The sequence below is a fragment of the Sciurus carolinensis genome, chromosome 16 (genome assembly GCF_902686445.1).
Source record: "Sciurus carolinensis chromosome 16, mSciCar1.2, whole genome shotgun sequence".
Taxonomy (NCBI): Eukaryota; Metazoa; Chordata; class Mammalia; order Rodentia; family Sciuridae; genus Sciurus; species Sciurus carolinensis.
In genome coordinates, this window is record NC_062228.1 from 16,723,336 (window position 1) to 16,741,372 (window position 18,037).

At 49.2% G+C, this 18,037-nt stretch overlaps 1 protein-coding gene across 2 annotated transcripts in view; it reads left to right on the top strand.

Annotated features, from left to right (window-relative positions):
- Smpd3 (sphingomyelin phosphodiesterase 3) overlaps nt 1-18,037 on the top strand; it is an 85,107-nt gene that overhangs the window by 37,554 nt on the left and 29,516 nt on the right. The window contains exon 1 of one of the 2 annotated variants that reach the window (XM_047527905.1): nt 2,982-3,199. The exons of the other annotated variant lie outside the window; for it this stretch is intronic. The gene's annotated coding sequence lies outside the window, so the exon portion shown is untranslated. Of the gene's footprint in view, nt 1-2,981; nt 3,200-18,037 lie in introns of those variants that run through there. 2 annotated transcript variants of the gene reach the window in all.

Here is an 18,037-nt window from a genome sequence, read left to right on the forward strand (position 1 = left end):
GTTGGTAGAGTGCTTGTCTTGCAAGCACGAAGCCCTGGGTTCAATCCCCTACACTGCAAAGAAAAAAAAAGTCCAAAATTAATCTTTCTTTTATAAATATTTTTAAAAATCTCCCCCAGTTTCCCTAAAGCTGTCCCACCTCTCTTTTATAAATTTACAAATAATTAAATAACAATGAATTAACATACTTTGTCCATGTTAGTAGCTAGAGTTATGTAATTGGTCACGTTTCCCTTTTTGCCTTGAATTCCAGGAAGCTCAAAGATAAATCTGGAGCATGGTCACAGACATAAAATTGCCCATTGTGGTTAGAAAACTTATATTCTCTTTTCTGAAGGGGTTCCAATTTCCCATTTCTATTTTAATAACTTCACTGTCATACCTATTGTTATAAACTTCCACTAATCCTTTATTGATAAGAGGAAGAGAGTAAATGAAGTTGCTTTCAAAAAAGAAATACTTAGTGTTTCAAAAGAGGTTATCGATCATTTAAATTATCCTTTTCCAAAGAAAATAGCTTTAATTTATGCACACAAACAGGGTTGTCTGCCCTCCATGATGCCGTCTCAGACATGAATTTTGTAAATTGATGGGGACAGTTCTTATTGCCTGTGTTTGGTTTTCCCTAAATGCCCTTAGCTACCTACGTATAAATCAATGCATCTCACCAAGCTACACTTATGGTTAAGCAATACTTATAATGTGCCTGGACGGAGACCTCAAATGTTCCTCTCAAGAGATGCGAATCCCCTTTAATATTCTCCTGGTCATGCTTCTGCCCCATTTCTGGACCCCACCCGGCCCCCATCTTACTGGGTAGTAATCTGAAGACCACATTAATGAGCGGCAGCCTGGAACACCCATCTGATTTTAGAAGATTCCCCCAGGCAAGCATTAAGTGCTCGGCCTCCACCACCCCACACCCGCCTGCCCTGATGTGATGCTGAGAGCGACTTTCATTCCTGCCAGCTGATTGTGTTCAGCAAATGTTTGTAAATGTCGGTGGCCGTGTCTCCTCTACGCCACGGTGAGCTTCCGCCCCCTGAAACCGTGTTTTCTGAGTCTTTTGTGTCTCCTAATGGGGCCTGGAACATCTTGCACATGATAAGGAACTCAAATAAAATGAACAATAAACGTCCCCAACCAGCTAGGGCTTTTTACAAGGCTCTGAATGAAAACCCTGAACCGCATCCTCATCTGATAAAGGCGAACATCTGGAGATGCCAGTGGCAGATGCCCAATTATGCTGAGCCTGATGAATGGCCGGGAAGTTATTTGGAGCTGAGAGGCATCACTCGGCTTTGCTGGCTGCTACTGCAGGCGACAGGTTTCCCCTTCCTAAGGCACAGTCCTGGCCTAGAGAGGGCTAGGAGTGATTGCCCATCTCCCCAGCAACCCCAGCCATCCCAACTGGCCACCACCATGAGCCCCGCCCCAAGGATGAGGACCGGGTTGAGTTTATTTTCTCATTCACTCTTCCATTTCACAGAAATATCATACTTTCACAGAAAGTGTTAATTATACCACAGACGCCATCAAATGGTGTCTAGAGATAACTAAATGTTCAGGAGGTTGACATGTATATTGTTTCAAGTAGCTCCATGATTTATTATCTAATTTAGATAAATGGCAAATAGTGATATCATAATAGCCCCCTTTTATTCTGGTTTATGCCTCATTGTCTCTGGGTATAGAATAAGAAATGAATCACCCAACAGGCCCCGTGGGAAGACAGGCAGACTGGTGAAGAGCCTCGGCTCTTAGCATCAGGCCCTGGGGGTTCAAATCCCAGTTGTGCCACTGACCGTGGAAAAAAGCAGTGAATGCTAAAGGGCTTCTCAGACAGGGACAGGGTGGAGGATTAAGTGAGCTAAACTGCTTGGCATTCTGTCCAGCATGATGAATGGGCTCCACCTGTGTTAGTTGTCACTAAGTCTTGGGTTGAGGGCATGCATCTACTCTGGATTTCCTCTCCTGAGTTAGGGACATGTGGCCACATCAGCCTGCAAACCATACTCAGCGAGGAGGCTAACGGAGCAAGGGTTCCCTGTGCATGGGCAGCACCAGTAGCGTGCCATCCTGGGCTAAGCTGGCATTCCCACGGGGCCTATGCCATGACAGCTTCCATTACTGAAAGGGGAGAGGGGCTTTAGGCTGCAAATTTTACCCCAAGAAGTCACCATTCTCACCTGAGTACAGGAGGTTCATGATGGCCTGCCAGCCAAAACCATTCTGTGCATTTTTCTTAATGAAACCTGGCAGGAAAGCCACCAGAGTCCCGGGAACATGGTAATCCAAGCCAGCAGGTCCTGACAGCAGCCACGAGTCCAATGCCTGTGACTCCAAACCCTCATCAAAACACCTTCCTTGGGGAAGAAACTCTGCTGTCTCTACCCAGGAATAGATCTCCACTCGCAGTCCCCAAACCCACAGTACCAGAGGGCAAATTCCACCAGTGATAAATCCCAAAGTTAAAAATGCAGCAGTAGAAGAGGAAAATCCCATTTTCTGAGCGTTACCAAATGTCTGGGTAAGAGCCAGTTTCTACCCCAGCGGGATCCTCGGGGCCAGGCAAGTCTGGGCACGTGTAACTGGGGTTGCCAAGAACAAGGTCCCCACATGGCATTAAAGTCACTGGAGTAGGTCTGCCAGGCACCAGTGATTTTTTTTGTTTTCATTCTGGATCAAAGCTTGCTTCCCACGTTGTACTCTGCAACAGCATTTCAAACCATCACGGTGCCCCCAGGTTTGGCACTGGGCTGGGCTGCACACTGACAGCTCTGGGGGCTAGCGCCTCTAGGGCAGGGGAGCGGGGGCACAGAAGGACCCTGACATATCCTTTCCCTTCTGCTTATAAAGGTTGCTTGCCAGAACCTCCTGTACCCCAGGCCCTGCAGACCTACCCTCGCGGTTATAAGTGGTGGCCACTGAGGATCGCAGGAGTCAGAAGGAAGGCCGGGGGCTGTGATTCTGCCATTACCCCAGCCACGCTGCAGCCTCACAACTTGGTATTCCCTGCCAAATAAAGTGCCGGCACCCTGACAGTTGTTCTCCTCCAGGGCCTTGGCCCTGTGACTCCCGTATGTGTGACCCCCCTCAGTCACGGGCACCGAGGAAGCCTGGAGATCTGCTCCCCTCTCGTACAGGAGGACCGACCCTTCAGCATCTTCTTTAGGGCCTGGATTGTGAAACGAATCGGGTAAAACCATTGTACAAACAACCCAACCTCAGCAAATCCATTCTAATTCACTTCATTTAAAACTTTTGTTTTCCATAAAGGATTAGACTAAGAAAGAATTTAATCGCAGTAAATCCACTTCCAAAATAGTTACAGATCCCATGATCAAGAATAATGATTAGAAGAGACTGAAAAAAGCCCTGGATGTTGAGGACTCATGTTGGGTACTTAATTGATCAAACCAGCCTTCCTGACACCCAGAAGCGGCCTGCTTGTAGGGCAAGACCCCAGGCGTGAATGAAGACAGGGCAGGCAAACAGGCTGCTCTTTACACAGAGGTCGGTTCTGACCTGCAGTGATGTGCTCTGAGCCAGGCACTGTTCTGGGTGTCACGCATCCAACAGGGCAGGAAACAGACAGGAGCCCTACCCTCACGGAGCTTGACGTTCCAATGGAAGAAGACAGACAATAGAGAGATGCATAATGTACTAAGTGATGTTTTGGGAATAAAAATGGATCAGGGAAGGAGATAGAGGGCAACAAAAGGGAGGTTGTTTGTATAGGGTGGTCAGGAAAGGTGATCAGAGACCTGCAAAAAGGAGTGAGCCACATGGATATCTGAGGGCAGAGCATTACAGTAGTAGCAAAGGTGCTGGGGTCAGGGGGCACGGTGCTTTATGTGCTGTGCCCTGACGCAGCATCTATAAATCCACTTTATAGACTCCAGAGACGAGACTAGCTCATCACATTACAGGAACAAAACCTCTCCGGCAAGCCAGCAGAGCCCGTCCCAGTCCCCACAAGCCCTTCTCGCCCCTCAGCATCTTCCCGGAAGCCTCCAAGTCAGCGCACTCTGACTTCCCAGGGGAATGTCATTCCATTTGGGAGCTACATTCCCGACTCTGATGCCAGCATCCAGCCGACGCCTCCAACCCTCAGTCACAGTGATACAACTGCCCTGCGATGCAACCAGTCACGACCTATCCAACCGTTGGAAGGACACCCTGCTCCTTCCACCACTGGAGTAAGGGGTCCCCTGCTCCAGTGGGGCCTGTTCCATGGGACTCCCTCAGCTGGTGCCAATGTGAAAAGTCCGACTCAGTCATGACTCTGGCCTGGAGCTTGTCCTCCCACTATTACTCAAGTACATGTCACAGAACCAATCCAGGTTCATGACGCTTGGTGCCTGGACGCAGTCCCCTTCTGGAACTGTATATCTCACACCATCCCCATTATTAGGGGAAGGCAGAACCACCACAGCAAGAAGAATCAGGAACTTATTCTAGAAAGTAGACTTATCAGTCATAGGAGGAGCTAGAGGAACAAGAAGCCAAAAGGCAGATTTGGCTGATCAGAGAAGGTCACTAGCAGCCCGGGGAGTGAAGGAGCTTGCTGGGAGGTCTGGAAGGCGGCATGTCCCTCTGAGGGAGGCCGGGTAGGAGTCTGTGGAACCTCATTGCTTCTCTGTGGCTCCCAGCTCTGTGAGTTTGCTGGGAAGTGTCTGGTGTGAGCCTGGCTGGCAGTCAGGAAGGAGAGCTGGACACAAAGCCAGGAGAGTGAGGACAGACTGGAAACTCTCAGCATCTCTGGTACATTTGCTTTTCTGGAATTCCAAAGGTCTTTGGGGAGACAGTTTATTTGATTCCAAATTCTGTAAAGAAGTCTTCTAGAACAGCTGGCTTCACAGCCTGCCTTGTAGCTGTGCTGTCTCCCTGTCCTGGCCAGCACACTGCCTCACACTTTGCTTGTGGTACGAGGACTGTGGTTCCTGGCACCAGCCTACTGGGTGGGGTTCCCAGACAATGGCCTTCAAGGTGAGGTCTAAATTCAGGGGGGCAAACAGACAGAGCTGAGAATTCGAAGTGTGGAGCCTGCAGTCCTGGAAGCTGCTTGACCTCTAGCACACTCCCCATAACATCTCATGTACCCCAAGGCCTCGGCTGCCTACTATAGCCTGATCACTTCCAACTCCACTTCCAATCCCAACCACCCAAACTCGGGCCTCGTGTAACCCCCTCCCTGCTGGGCATTCCACCAAGTGTAAGGCACATACCTACCTCAGCCATTGACTAGGAAAACCCCCAGTGGTGACTGACTGCTGGGAACATCCAGTCCAGGAGCATTGAGTCAGCTACATGCTGAAATGCCCCTGCTCCTCACCAGGAATCACCCCTCACCCCCAGCCACCATGTCACCTAGGTGAACTGTGCTGTGAAGGTACCCAGGCTTTGGAGCGTGACAAATCAGAGACCAGTTCTGACACCCACTGGCCTGGGTGGTTCACAAAGCCTCTGAGCTCCTGTGTCACTGTCTGTGAGGTGTCCAGGAGTGTTGCCAGGGTCACAACTCCTGCCGTTCCATGCCCAGCGCTGCCGATGGCATAGAGCAAGGCTCAGAGAACACAGCAGTTAGGGAGTGAGGGAAGCAAGGGACAGAGACCCGGCAACGCCTCTCCAACCCAGCTCTGCTCTGCATACCACAACTCTCCCGGAACCTCCTTGCCCTTCCCCCTCAACACCGCATCCCAGCCGCTTCCCTAGACCCAAGGACTCGCTCCTCCTCCTCTCATCTTCCATCCTGGTAGAGCAGCCACCTAGTGATGGCAGCCCAGGACTGAACCGAGCTTTTGAGGTCTCACAGCACCCCACAGAGAGTGGTACCTGTTGGAGCTCTGAAGGCAGGGACCAGGGGACACAGACGTTCTGTCCAGCGCAACCACAATCTACCCAGCAATCTCATTATTATTTAGCCTCTGTGACACCCCAGTCACCAGTTAGAAGATAAATTCCCTCCCACTCAAAGCTGGCCAGAAGTTCCCCACGTACACGTGCTCAGTTACAATCCTCAGGCACAGAAGGGGCTGATCTCCCAGGTTTGGTTTTGACCAAAGCAGGGTTCCAGGTTTCTAGGCACCTTTGTCAGGTTTCGGGGGGCAGAATAAGGCTGCAGGTGTGCATACGACCAGTCTGCAGGTGTTCATATGCCCCCATCTGGGTCTGGGACATCCGAGTCTGTGTACCTGTAGCATATGGTACTGGAAAAGTTCGTCTCTTCCACCTAACTTTCAGAAGGCTGTCAGAGAGCGCAAGTTGAGTGTTCTCATCTGAGTCCAGTGCCGCCGCCACTGTTGTCTGACCCACAGACTAACTTCAATACCTTGATAAATGTTATGTAGGGCCACTATATTGAATTAGGACCTGATTATATCCGATTTACCCCATAACCAGGTTAGGTCCATTTCCTGGGATATAACAGAAGGGCCTGATGGTCACCAAGCTAATCCATAATTATCTTTAAAAATTATAATCCAAATGAGTCATGCTGACAAGGTCCCCCCAACTAAGGGGGATAAGCCAACAGAGCTGGGCAGGACTTGACCAGAAGTACCATGGCAGTTGTCACCTCCTCAGAGCCTTTGATCCTTACCAGCACCATGTCACCCTTGATGCATGTATTTGAGGGTGGTTCCTTCTAGAGGACATTTGCCAGAGGCAAGAAGTAGAACCAGCAGGCTCTGTGGCAGGGTGGAATGAAAAGCACACTAGTTTTGGAGTCAGATGGATCTGGGTTCAGATCTCAGCTCCTCCAAAGTGATCCTGGGCGGCAGGCTTTACCTCTCTGGGTCTCAGATCCCTCATCGGTGAAATGGTAACTCTAGCAGTAGCCACCCTGCTGTGCTATGGAGTGGGAGGTGTGGTGACACTCACGCTGGTACCCAAGGAGCATGAGGCTGAGGGGAGCAGAGCCTGGGGCCCCTCGGTACGGTACTGATGCACTGCATCTGTAACCAATCACTCCCTCTGGGCGTGGTTACTAGAGAAGACAGTACCTGGCCACCGGGCAGGTCTCCCAGTTGATGAGGAGAGGGCAACCTTGCAATCCAGGTAGACGTGACTGATTGGCCTCTGAGTCATCCAGGGAGAATGGTCAGTTGAGGACACTGACCACCACCCACCACCTTTCATTGCATCGCCTCTTGTGTGTGTAGGGGGATCTGAAGGTCCTTCTGTGCAGGTAGGTGTCTGCCAGATGGGATGGATGGCACTGTTTTCTGGAACACGGGCCTAGAAGGAATCCCTCCAATCCCTATTCCCTCCATCCCAGGTAGCAGTTGGTATTGAGGGTGGGGCAGCAATGTTATTCTGTTTAGATAAAGGCTTATGGGACCAGGGCCTGGCTCATAAATGAAACAAAGAGGTGACCAGATGTGCCTGGGGCATCAGGCAGAGGTATAGTGGGAGTTAGATGGCGGCTCTTCCTGCCCCCACCTCTGTCCACCACCTGGAACCTAGAGAGAAACCTGGGAGTAGGAGAGGCCAGAAACCTCCATCTGGGGAAAGTGGGGCCTCACCCTGTAGCCTCGCCAGGCCTGATTTTGAATCCTGAAGTGACCTTCCCCTCCCCCTCACCCAGAGGGACACTTCTTTGGCTTCAGCATTTAAATTTGAGTCCGAGAACCCAGAGGCCCAGGGAGAAGCTCCCGGAGGAGGCCTGAGAGATTTGCTCTTTGTTCCGAGCCAACAGCTACAGGCCCTGTGTTTTCAAACGTTTGAATCAACAGAGGGACTGTTTATCAATATTTAAAAAAAGAAATGTAATTAGAGGCTGGCGAACCCCCAGAGCTCCTGGCCACAGATGTCAAAGGCTTCCTTGACCTGGACGGGGACAGAATGAAAAGCAACCACAGACACCCTTGGCCACGGTGTAGCTGCCACAAATCCCACTTGACTGGCACTCCCCACTGAGGCGCATAAAAGATTCTGTGGCTAATGGGATGGCATTTCATGTGTGGCCACATTTTTTTGTTCCGAGGTGGTTTTTCTTTCTAAACTTGGAAATATGGAGATTCTATTTTAAGGACATTAATTACTGTTCACTTTTAATGTAACTAATGTGAACAAAGACACAACTTTGAACCGAGGAAAGGAAACAAAAGCCATTTGCCTGAGAACATTTGTCTGATGCATTTATTTCTGGTCAAGAGAAGTGAATAGCCAGCTTTTAGGTGGTTTCTGGAGAAGGAGGCAAGGGCCAGCCACGTGTGCCTTGGAAACACCGGCTCAGGCCACCTTGGGCCAGGATCCCTCATCAGGGCTCAAAGAGGTAGTGTGGCGAGGGTAAAAATAGAGCGAGGGATTCGGCCACAGCCGTGACACATGGCTTTCTCATCCCAGGGACTGCCTTGCAGGGCCCTCCTTTTCTAGCTATTCTAAGTGAAAAAGAAAAAAAGTAAGATTATCTGAGAACTAAATAAAAACAGTGCTACATTTTAGCCACCTTTCCTGAGATCTTCCCCCTTCCCGGGCGCTCTTTTTGGCTCTTCTTTCCTCACCAAGCCAAAAATGGGATGAGCCCCATGGTTCTGTCCTGACGCCCTTTCCTCCCGCTGTGGGCATGGGAACAAGCATCCACAGCTGCTCCTTCAGCAGGGGCCTGCGTGGCCACAGCCCCGGTGTGTTTCAGCGCCCCCGCCCCAGGCCAGTCCCCTCACCCATGAGGGCCCAGCATCCCAGAACCAGACCGAACACCTCCCTTGGGAGGGCCGCATTCAGACATGGTTCTCCCTGGGTCGTTGCCCCCATAGCCTTGCCCGTCTACAGGTGACCAGGATGGCTAGACCTGGGGTGCAGGTCCCAGGCTTCCAGAGCCCACCTCTGGATGGGGCTGGGCACAATGGGCACTCACTGCAGAAGGCTCTGATGCTAAACTGGGGGGGGATCAGGAAGGTGACCCCGGGAAAGAGACTTTCAGCTGAGACCTGTGGTGAGGAGGAACCAACCAGATGAGGCAGGGCAATCCAGGTTGAGGAAAGGCCCCACCAGCAGAGCAGGATCAGGGAGGCTGTGGAAGGACTCAGAGGTGCCAGCAGGTGAGGACAAGGGCACTAAAGAGTGGAATAGGAAAGGAGAGTGGACTTGGGGCATGTGACTTCTGGGAGTAAATAGCCAACTCCAGCTGGAAGGTCACTCAGGTTCACATGTGGAGAGTGGATGGAGGGACAAGGCTGAGGCACCCAGTGAGAGACACAGGGTTTGACCAAGGTGTCCCTTCCCACCTCTTTTGCCCATAGTTATTGCTCTGCCTGGTTCCTGCTGTGCTTATATCCTCTGACACCAACATCCACTCCCCTACCAGCTCTCGGATCAAAGAGATGCCCCAAGACAGCAGCCAATGGATCCGTTCACACTCGGGGTTAAGGACAAACAATGGCATCCACCTCAAATCCCCCTGGGACAGAGGAAGGTGGTAGGAACAAGGGGAGGGTGGTGGCCAGCAAGCCTTCCCACCCCCGAGGCGTTCCTTCCTTGCCTGCACCAGCCTCTTGCACATTAGGTAACCGCACAGCTCAAGATCCTAACCAGGATGGGGCAGTGGATAAGTTTACCCAGAGTCCAGGAGGAATCATTCTATCACTGTATGGTTCTGGAAAGCCACTTAAGCCCACACCTCACCTGAACCTCAGTTTTCCACTCTAAGGATGGGGCGATACTATTCAGCAACCTCCCTAGGTTTTAAACAGCACGTGTGTACCATGCTCTTAGCACATGCATGGCATGCAGTGGGTACCCCCAAATTATTGCTGCTGCTGCTGATCCCAGCAAGCCGTAGGTGCTGACAGCACTCACATGTGAGCTCACACGAGTCTCTTAACTTTCACGGCTCCATTTTTTGCATATCTTCTTTGATGACAAGGTAATCTAATTGATGCACTAGTTCAAACCATTAGAAGCAGTTTCTCACGGCTCCTGCTGTGCCCCTGGTGTGTACAGAGGGAATTGAACCTTTTGGTGATTGACATGGCAGATCGGAGAGAAGCCATTTTTATTAACTCAACCAGTTTCCCAAGTGTTCCTTGGGGCCTGGGCCCTGTGCTTGGTGCTGATGGATCTGGGCTGCCAGTACAAAGCCTGAACTTTTCAGGTGACTGAAAAGGGGTTGGCAGCTTTAGAACTGAGCCTTGGAGGAAGGGTCCAGGTGGATAGCTTAGGGAAGGTATTCTAGACACAGGGAACAACATGTGCAAAGGCTTGGAGGCGTGAAGAGCATGGCATATTCTGGCAAAGGTGAAAGATAGAGGCCGGAGCCACAGAACGAATCAGTGGGAGAAAGGTAGGAAGGGAGGCACAGAAAGGAGGCTGGAGAGGGCAGGGCCTGATCACTAAGCCTCCAGTCAGGCCAGGTGGAGGGCTTTAGCCTGTGGGTGGAGGGAGCTAGGAGCCACTGAATGACCACAGAAAGAACTCAGAACTGATCATGGTGGGGGTCATGGCATGGAGACCCAGTGTGACACTGGGGCCACTGCAAGCAAGAAGTAAGGAGCCTGGGAGGTGACGGTTAGGGGTGAGTGGGGAGCAGGGACTGAGAGCAGTCGGCCTTGACTTTGAACAGGACAGGTTGAGGGTGAGGGAGTGGCCAAGGTCAGGGTGAATGCTGAGGAGGGTCGGCAGCCAGTCCATGTTGGGCACAGAACCCGGGCCTGCTGTGGGACAGGACTCCAGTCCCCACCTTCCCTAGGAGGCTCCCAGTCCTCCCATTTCTCTTCAGCTGCCACAAGGGGAAAACAAATACTCTTTTGTTTGTTTGTTTGCGGTGGGGGGGATTAAATCCAGGGACTTGTGTATGCTAACTCTACCCCTGAGTTACATCTTCAGTCTCAGGAAGTTGAACACTTTTTAATTGTTTAGTATATTTCCTTGTTTTTAATATAAAATATGAGTAAGTGTGATGTTTTCTATTTCCTCCTCAAATAGAGAAAACTAAGTCACCCATACATGGTTTCTTATGTACAAATCCCTAGGTTTTTATTTTCCTTGGTATTAAGAAAGATGAAGACAGTTTGGGCACCAGGATGAGGTTTGGAGATGTCCATTGGTCCCCAGCTGCCCCCTCAGTGCCCCCTACCCAAGGGAGCCCAGGCTGGGGCAGCCAAGGACTGAGCTCACCTGCCTGACCCGCTCATCACTCAAGGGCTCAGCCCGGACTGTGACATGACAGTTCTTTACCTGTGGGACTGAGATCCTCCCTCAGAGCTGGAGGACACGTTGTAAACCCCGAGACGATGACATTTTGATAAGTTTTTTTTTTTTTTTTTTTAATGATTTAACTTTGCAAGACAAACAGCTAATAAAATAGATTCTTTTTTGGTAACCACCCATACAGCAATCAATCTGTCACTCGAGAAACTGGTTCCCAAGAAGTGTGAAATGAGGCCACTCTGGAGTTCTGTGGGAACAGAGAGCCCCAAGAAGCCCTCCTCCCAACCACAACCCACATGCCCCCAAACAGGGAGGAGCTCTGATTCAGAGCTCAGGAAACACACAGCTGATTAGTCAATCAATCAATATGGACTCGGGGCTGCGAGTGAAAGTTACACTGTTTACGTGTAGTCCGCCCCCGCCATCAGCTGTATGTCTCACCTCTGTTTCTATCAATTCCATCCCCAACGGGAAAAAGAAATAAGCACTTCCCACTGAGGGTGCTGGAGAGCGAGTCATGCCCCTGAACGCCATTTAAGCAGAACTTAAAACAATGAGTCATTTTAACACCAACTAAAATCAATAGGACAAGCCTCAGTCATAAGACACATGCCCTCTGTGTCCACCTGAGGCACCATCAGAATAAAGAGGCCCTCACCTCGCTCTCTTGGTATCTCCAACTTTCCTTGACTGACTCTATCTTTATTTTCCCTTAGCAATAACTCTCTCACTGCTTAAGAAAAGAAGGTCCAAAGGTCCATATTGTACATATAATATAGTTTAAGTCATTTTAATTCTTTTTTGGAACAAGATAGAGTCAACAAATTAATCAGAAACTGCCCCAAACAGCTCTAAGACTTCTGAATTCTATTGCACCAAACTTAAAAATTTGAATTTGCTAACTTATGAGTAATATATCTGCACACAGTAGGCACTAAGCAAATGTCTCTAATTTGGCTTTTAAATGATGGAATCTGAAAAGTTTCAGGAATAAGTAAGATGAACTGGATATTAACTACCTTGAAAAAAAATGACAAAAAAAAATTACTAACAGGAACAGATCAGAACCAAAAGTGGCTAAAATTCCATGGCACAAACCCTAAAAGAATTGAGAAACACCTGGAAGGAGTAATTGGCATGACTGAAACAACAGAACAAAGGAATCAGCGATGTTGCGATGTTGAAGATAGAGTAAGACATCAAACCAAAAGTGTAGACAAAGAAATCAGAGGAGCAAAAAACTGATTTGGAAAATGGGAAATGGAGTCACAGCCCTAAAAAAGCATGGGAGAGAGAGGTGAATGGGAAGAGGCATACCACAAGAGACACATTGGGGAAGAAAAAATGGAAGACAAGTGTCTCAAGATGAGAAAACACCTTAGCCTAGAACCAAAGAGCGCACATGAGGCCTTTCAAACTTAACTCTGAGAAAATTCAGAAATGAACATTTGTTGGTTAAAATTTTGAGTTGTAAATTATCCAACAGGCTGAAGTGAAGGGAGAACATGCTCTTCTGAAATTGTATAAGAATAAGAGAACTAACATCACAAATATTGACGACAACATAAGCCTCAGGGGGAAAAAATGTGCAATTCTAACCACACAAGTGGTGTCTAACCCCACATCAGTTATTTTCCCAAACAAGACATGGTCAGTACAAGCAGGAGAAATAGTGATATGCAAACTGCAAACCAATTTTACACAATTATACTTTTTAAAAGCAAGGAGAATGTCTGACTTTTTATAAAACTATAAAAGACAAAAGCTCTCTTATGTAACAAGAAATTAGAATTAGAATGGACCCATTGGAAAAGAAAGAATGAAGTGATCTGACAAAATGTTGTCACTCCCAAACCTTCATCTACATTTTAATGATCCCCAAATCTTGCTCCAGCCCAGACCTCAGCTCTGAGTTCCTTCCACTGTCACCTGCACACATGCGTGCAAATGTCAACGAACACCCACCCCAACCCTGGCCAGTACGCACCTCCGTCATCCATATAGTTGTGGGAACTTCACGGTCTCTGAACTCACTCCTAGTGTTCTTTCATGCTACCCAACTACTCCTTGGTCCTGCCCATTGGTATTACTCTGCTCCAACTGCCATAGCAAAACAACACAGACTGGATAGCTTAAGTGACTGAAATTTATTTTCTTACGGTCCTGGAGGCTAGAAATCTGAGATCAAGATTTTGGCTGATTCTGTTTCTGGTGAGGGCTGTCTTCATGGTAGACAGCAGCTTTCTCATAAGTCCTCATGTGGCCTTTCTTGGGTGCATGTAAGAGTTCTCTGATTTCTTTTTTTTTTTCAGTTGTCAATGGATCTTTATTTTATTTGTTTATATGCTATACTGATGCTTCACACATGCTAGGCAAGTGCTGTACCACTGAGCCACAACCCCAGGTCCTGATTTCTTTTCTTATAGGAACACTAATCTTATCAGATTAGGGCTCCACCCTTATGACCTCTCTTAACCTTAATTACTTCCTTAGAAGCCCTGTCTTCAAATACAGTCACACTAAAAAGTGGGGGGCGAGAATCACTCACACACACACACTGAGTCATCCTTGGGGTTAGGGCTTCAACATGGGAATTTAGAGGGGAGTGACACAAATATTCAATCCATAACAACATTTCACCCTCTAAGATTTCCATGAAATATATGATCCCTTATTTTCAGTATCTTTTTTTTTTTTTTTTTAATTTTTGGTACAAGGGATTGAACCCAGGGGCACCTAACCACTGAGCCACATCCCCAGCCCATTTTATTTTGTATTTTGACACAGTTGCGTAGGGCCTCGATAAATTGCTAAAGCTGGATTTTGAACTTGTGATCTTCCTGCCTCAGCCTCCCAAGTGCTGGCATTTCAGGCCTGTGCCACCATGTCCAGCAATTATTTTCACTATTTGGCCCTGCTGTCTCCCTGCTACTCCTAGCTACTATTCTGACCTTCCTGATTGTCTCCCCTCCTGCTTACCCATGCTCCCTATAGAATTATTCTTCCAAAATGGACAACTTATCATTGAACATCTACTAAGGGTTTCTGCCAACACCACCTCTTATTCTCCCAACAGGCCTGCAAGGTAGTAGAAACCTGAAGGAAGGATCGGAGAGGATAAAACAAGGCCCAGTGTTGCTTGTAATTGGATTTGAACCCAGACTGGACTCTAAAGTGCATGCTCTTTCTTGCACGACTCCATTCATTGAAGTCCAAACCCCTAAAAGAATGCCAGGACCATAACATATGCAGCAATCAATGATTGGCAGATGAACAGGGTTATGTGTAACCATAACCTTGGCTTTTCCTTCATCAGTATTTAATGGCAAAGTTGATTTCCCTCTGATTCCAATTCCAGAGATCCTGGTCCTGTTTGACTGCCTCTTTGGGGGGAAATGAGGAGTTAACATTTTGTTAATCAAACTGAAAATGCATACTTTTCCTATTAAAAGACAGGTTCTTGCATGTGACTCCAATTATTTATTAGATTTACATGCTTTTTTTTTACCTATACTGGGGAATGAACCCAGGGGCACTTAACCACTGACTCACATCCAAAGTGTCCCCCGCCACTTTTTTAAAATTTTATTTTGAGACAGGGTCACTAAGTTGCTGAAGCTGACCTCAAACTTGCAATCCTCCCACTTTAGCCTCCAGAGTTGCAGGGATTATAGGCATGTGCCACCACACCTGGATTTACATGCACTTTTAAGCGTAGAAATTTTACAAGCATGAAATGATATTTAACTACTACTTTGTCTTAATTCCCCACTAGCTGATGTTATAACCTCTGTTCACTGAGATGTGGGCACTACCCAACTCACTGGATGATCAAGTTGAACAAACCAAGTGAGACACTCCTCCGCACAGCCTTCCTTGGAGAACTTTGAGGTTTAAGGTGGCAGCTCCTCTAAGCAGTCATCCCCAGCAGTTACTCTGCACACTCCCCACCATACGTCTCAACCAGAAGCACAGGTTGCTGAGTGCACCTGTCCAGCCCTGCCTCTCCTTTGCCTTGGTTCTGGGGACCTAGGGATGACTCCTTTCCCAAGGCCAGAAGCTACTCCCCACTCTCACCCCAACTGTAGCATGAGGTTGGAAGGATCAGTTCTGCATGAAGTCTGATCCTGACACTCATCTGAAGGCCTGTCTGTGTAACGTTGGGTATTTTACCAAACTTCTCTGTGTTTGAGTCTCAAAGATACCTTGCTCTAGTATCACCAGGTGGATAAATAAATTAGCCTCAGGGCTGGGGATATAGCTCAGTTAGAGTGCTTGCCTTGAAAGCACAAGGCCCTGGGTTCAATCCCCAGCACCACAAAAAAGAAAAAAAAAATTAGCCTCCTAGGTGCCAGGCACTTTATAAACATTATTTCTGAACATAGGAAAATCAATGTTATCCTCATTTCAAGGAAGTAGAAACTGGAACTTGGAGAGGCGCCCTGCCCGAGGCCACTACTGATTCTGGGGAGCAAGTAAATCTATTCAATCCACAGCAGTTCTGTTACTCAGAAAAGGTGGGGGCATCCAGAAACTTAAGCTCGGTGCATGTAGGGATGTGGTCTCATCTGGAGCTGCACGTCCATGAGGGGTCACCCCAGGTGCTGGCCTGCGGTCTACGGGCCTGTGGGTTTTGGGGCCTCTTGGTGGACAGGCAGGCAGACAGGCGCGTGCTTGGGACCACTGCTGGCTTCGCAGACACTGCTGTGCTGTGCTGTGCTGGGTAAACGGTCCACTTTCCATGCCCTTCCCCAGGCACGCCCTCCCCTGCTCCCACTGCCTATTTAAGCCAGAGGCCCCAACTCAGCCCTGACATAGCCAGCTTCCGGAGGCAGGAGAGCAGCGCTGCAGGCTGGGTTCCCCCGGGATGAAAGGTCCTTCTGTTTCACCATTTCTACTGGTGGGTTCGAATGATGCTGAGCGGGGTAGTGGCGGAGCCAATTCTCTGCTCCTGGGATGTAGTGAGATGTGTAGCTAGCAGAGGAAAGCTCTGATTGGGTTTTTCCCATTTCTAATCCCTGACTTGATGTGATCTTATTTTCAAAGAGGGAGAAAGGCTGTAGTTTGTTGAAAGGACAGGGACGGCATATTTCAAAACAAGGTCTGGCTCAGAATATCAATGATCTGACATGTTTATCTTTTCCTTTCTTTCTTTCTTTTCTTTTTTTTTTCCCTAGAAAAGGAAAGGGCCTATAATGTCAAGGTTGTGGAGATTCCATTTCCCTTCAGGAACTCCTCCCTAAACAGTCAGTTCCTGTCATTAATATCACTTCAAAAATACATGCAGGGGATTTTTCAGGAGAATTTGGCAGAAGGGTGGGAGTTATGCAGCTAGTGGGAGACAGTTTGGAAATTGTCAGAGACCAAAGACCCTGACAGATTTCTTATTGAGAAATGAGGAGTGAGCCTCTCCACACTTGAAGAGAGGGGAGTGGAGGCTGGGTGTCGCCCAGGCCCCAGCGGCTCAGAAGGGACTGGCTCCTTTATATCCACTCCAAAGACTTGCTAGCCTGTACTCTAGAGTCAGATCAGCCCAGCGAGAGCGTGAGGGACGGAAATGCACTCAGGTCATCTGTCGACAGAGGTTGAGGAGGCAGGCATTTCAGGGGAAGGAGATGGGATCGCCTGTGGAAGCCAGGACAGCAAAACACTGTCCGACTCCAGGTAGACTGGACTCCCTGGGCTATGGAGTGGGTTAGGGGTGACTGCCAGGTATTTAACTCAGAGGGGAAAAGCCAGATATCCACATGGAAAGTAGGGCTTTTCAGGAAATCCAGGTCACTTTGAATAGTTATGGACCTATGGGTTCTGGTTTCCTTCTTCCCATTCTGATCTGGGAACACCAAGACCCAATTTCAGTTGATGCTTGCTGGCCATGGTCATCCAAGATCCTGTATTAGCCCCCTTTGTTCCAGGGGAGGGGCTACTGGAGACTCAGAGGTTAAGCCACTTGTCCAGGACTTTCAGCTACTAGATGGCAGGCCCACCTGGAACCAGGTCTCACGGGAGCACACATCTTCTCAACACGGATTCCTAATCAGAAGGGAGCCAACTGTATGTGGAAAAGGAGACACTCCTTCCACTGCTTCTGCAATATCTTTGATCAGGGGACAGAGAATGGATTGGGATGCAGATTTTGGATTCTTTTGAACACCTAGTTTGGGTGACTTACAAAATAATTGTGCATGAAGGACCCAGTATGATCTCGAAGGGCCCTGAGGAGTACACTAGCCTTTCTGAGATGGGGTGGTGGTGGTGGTGGTGGTGTGAGGGCTTTGGGCAGGGCAAAGGAACTGGCTTGAGAAGGTGGAGGGCACAAGCAGAGCAGCACCGGTCGCACAAGGCCAGAGCTGAACAGAGCTGAACTGGAAAGCCCAGACGGAGAGCAGGGGCGGGACCCGGAGTCAAACATTCCGCCAGCGAGTCCGGGACCGGGCCTGGAGCTGGAAGGCGGGGCTGCAGAGCCCAGACAGCCCCTGAGGCCAGGGGGCGGAGTCACAAGACCGCACTTGGCGGACGATCAGGGGGGCGGGACCAGTACCTGAGGTCAGGGGCGGGACTAAAGGTGGGGCGGGGCCCGCAGCAGGCACTGGGGCCCACGTGTGGAGGGCAATGTCCCCAGGGCTCAATGCCAAGATCCCTGGGCCGGGTCAGCTGGAGGAGTTCGGAGATCCTGTGGCATCTTGTCCAAAGGCCTCTGGTCACACCAGTGCCCTCCCAACCCTCCGAAGACCCCGCTGGTTCACGAAGTGTCCCTGCTGAAACTTCCCTCCACCGGCCTGCCTACCCTTTCCTTTACCTGTTTTTTCCTGGGACGCCGATTCCTCCCCCAACCCACCCCTGTCCCTGTGGCCACCGTCCTTCCCAGGTTTGGGTTCAGCTC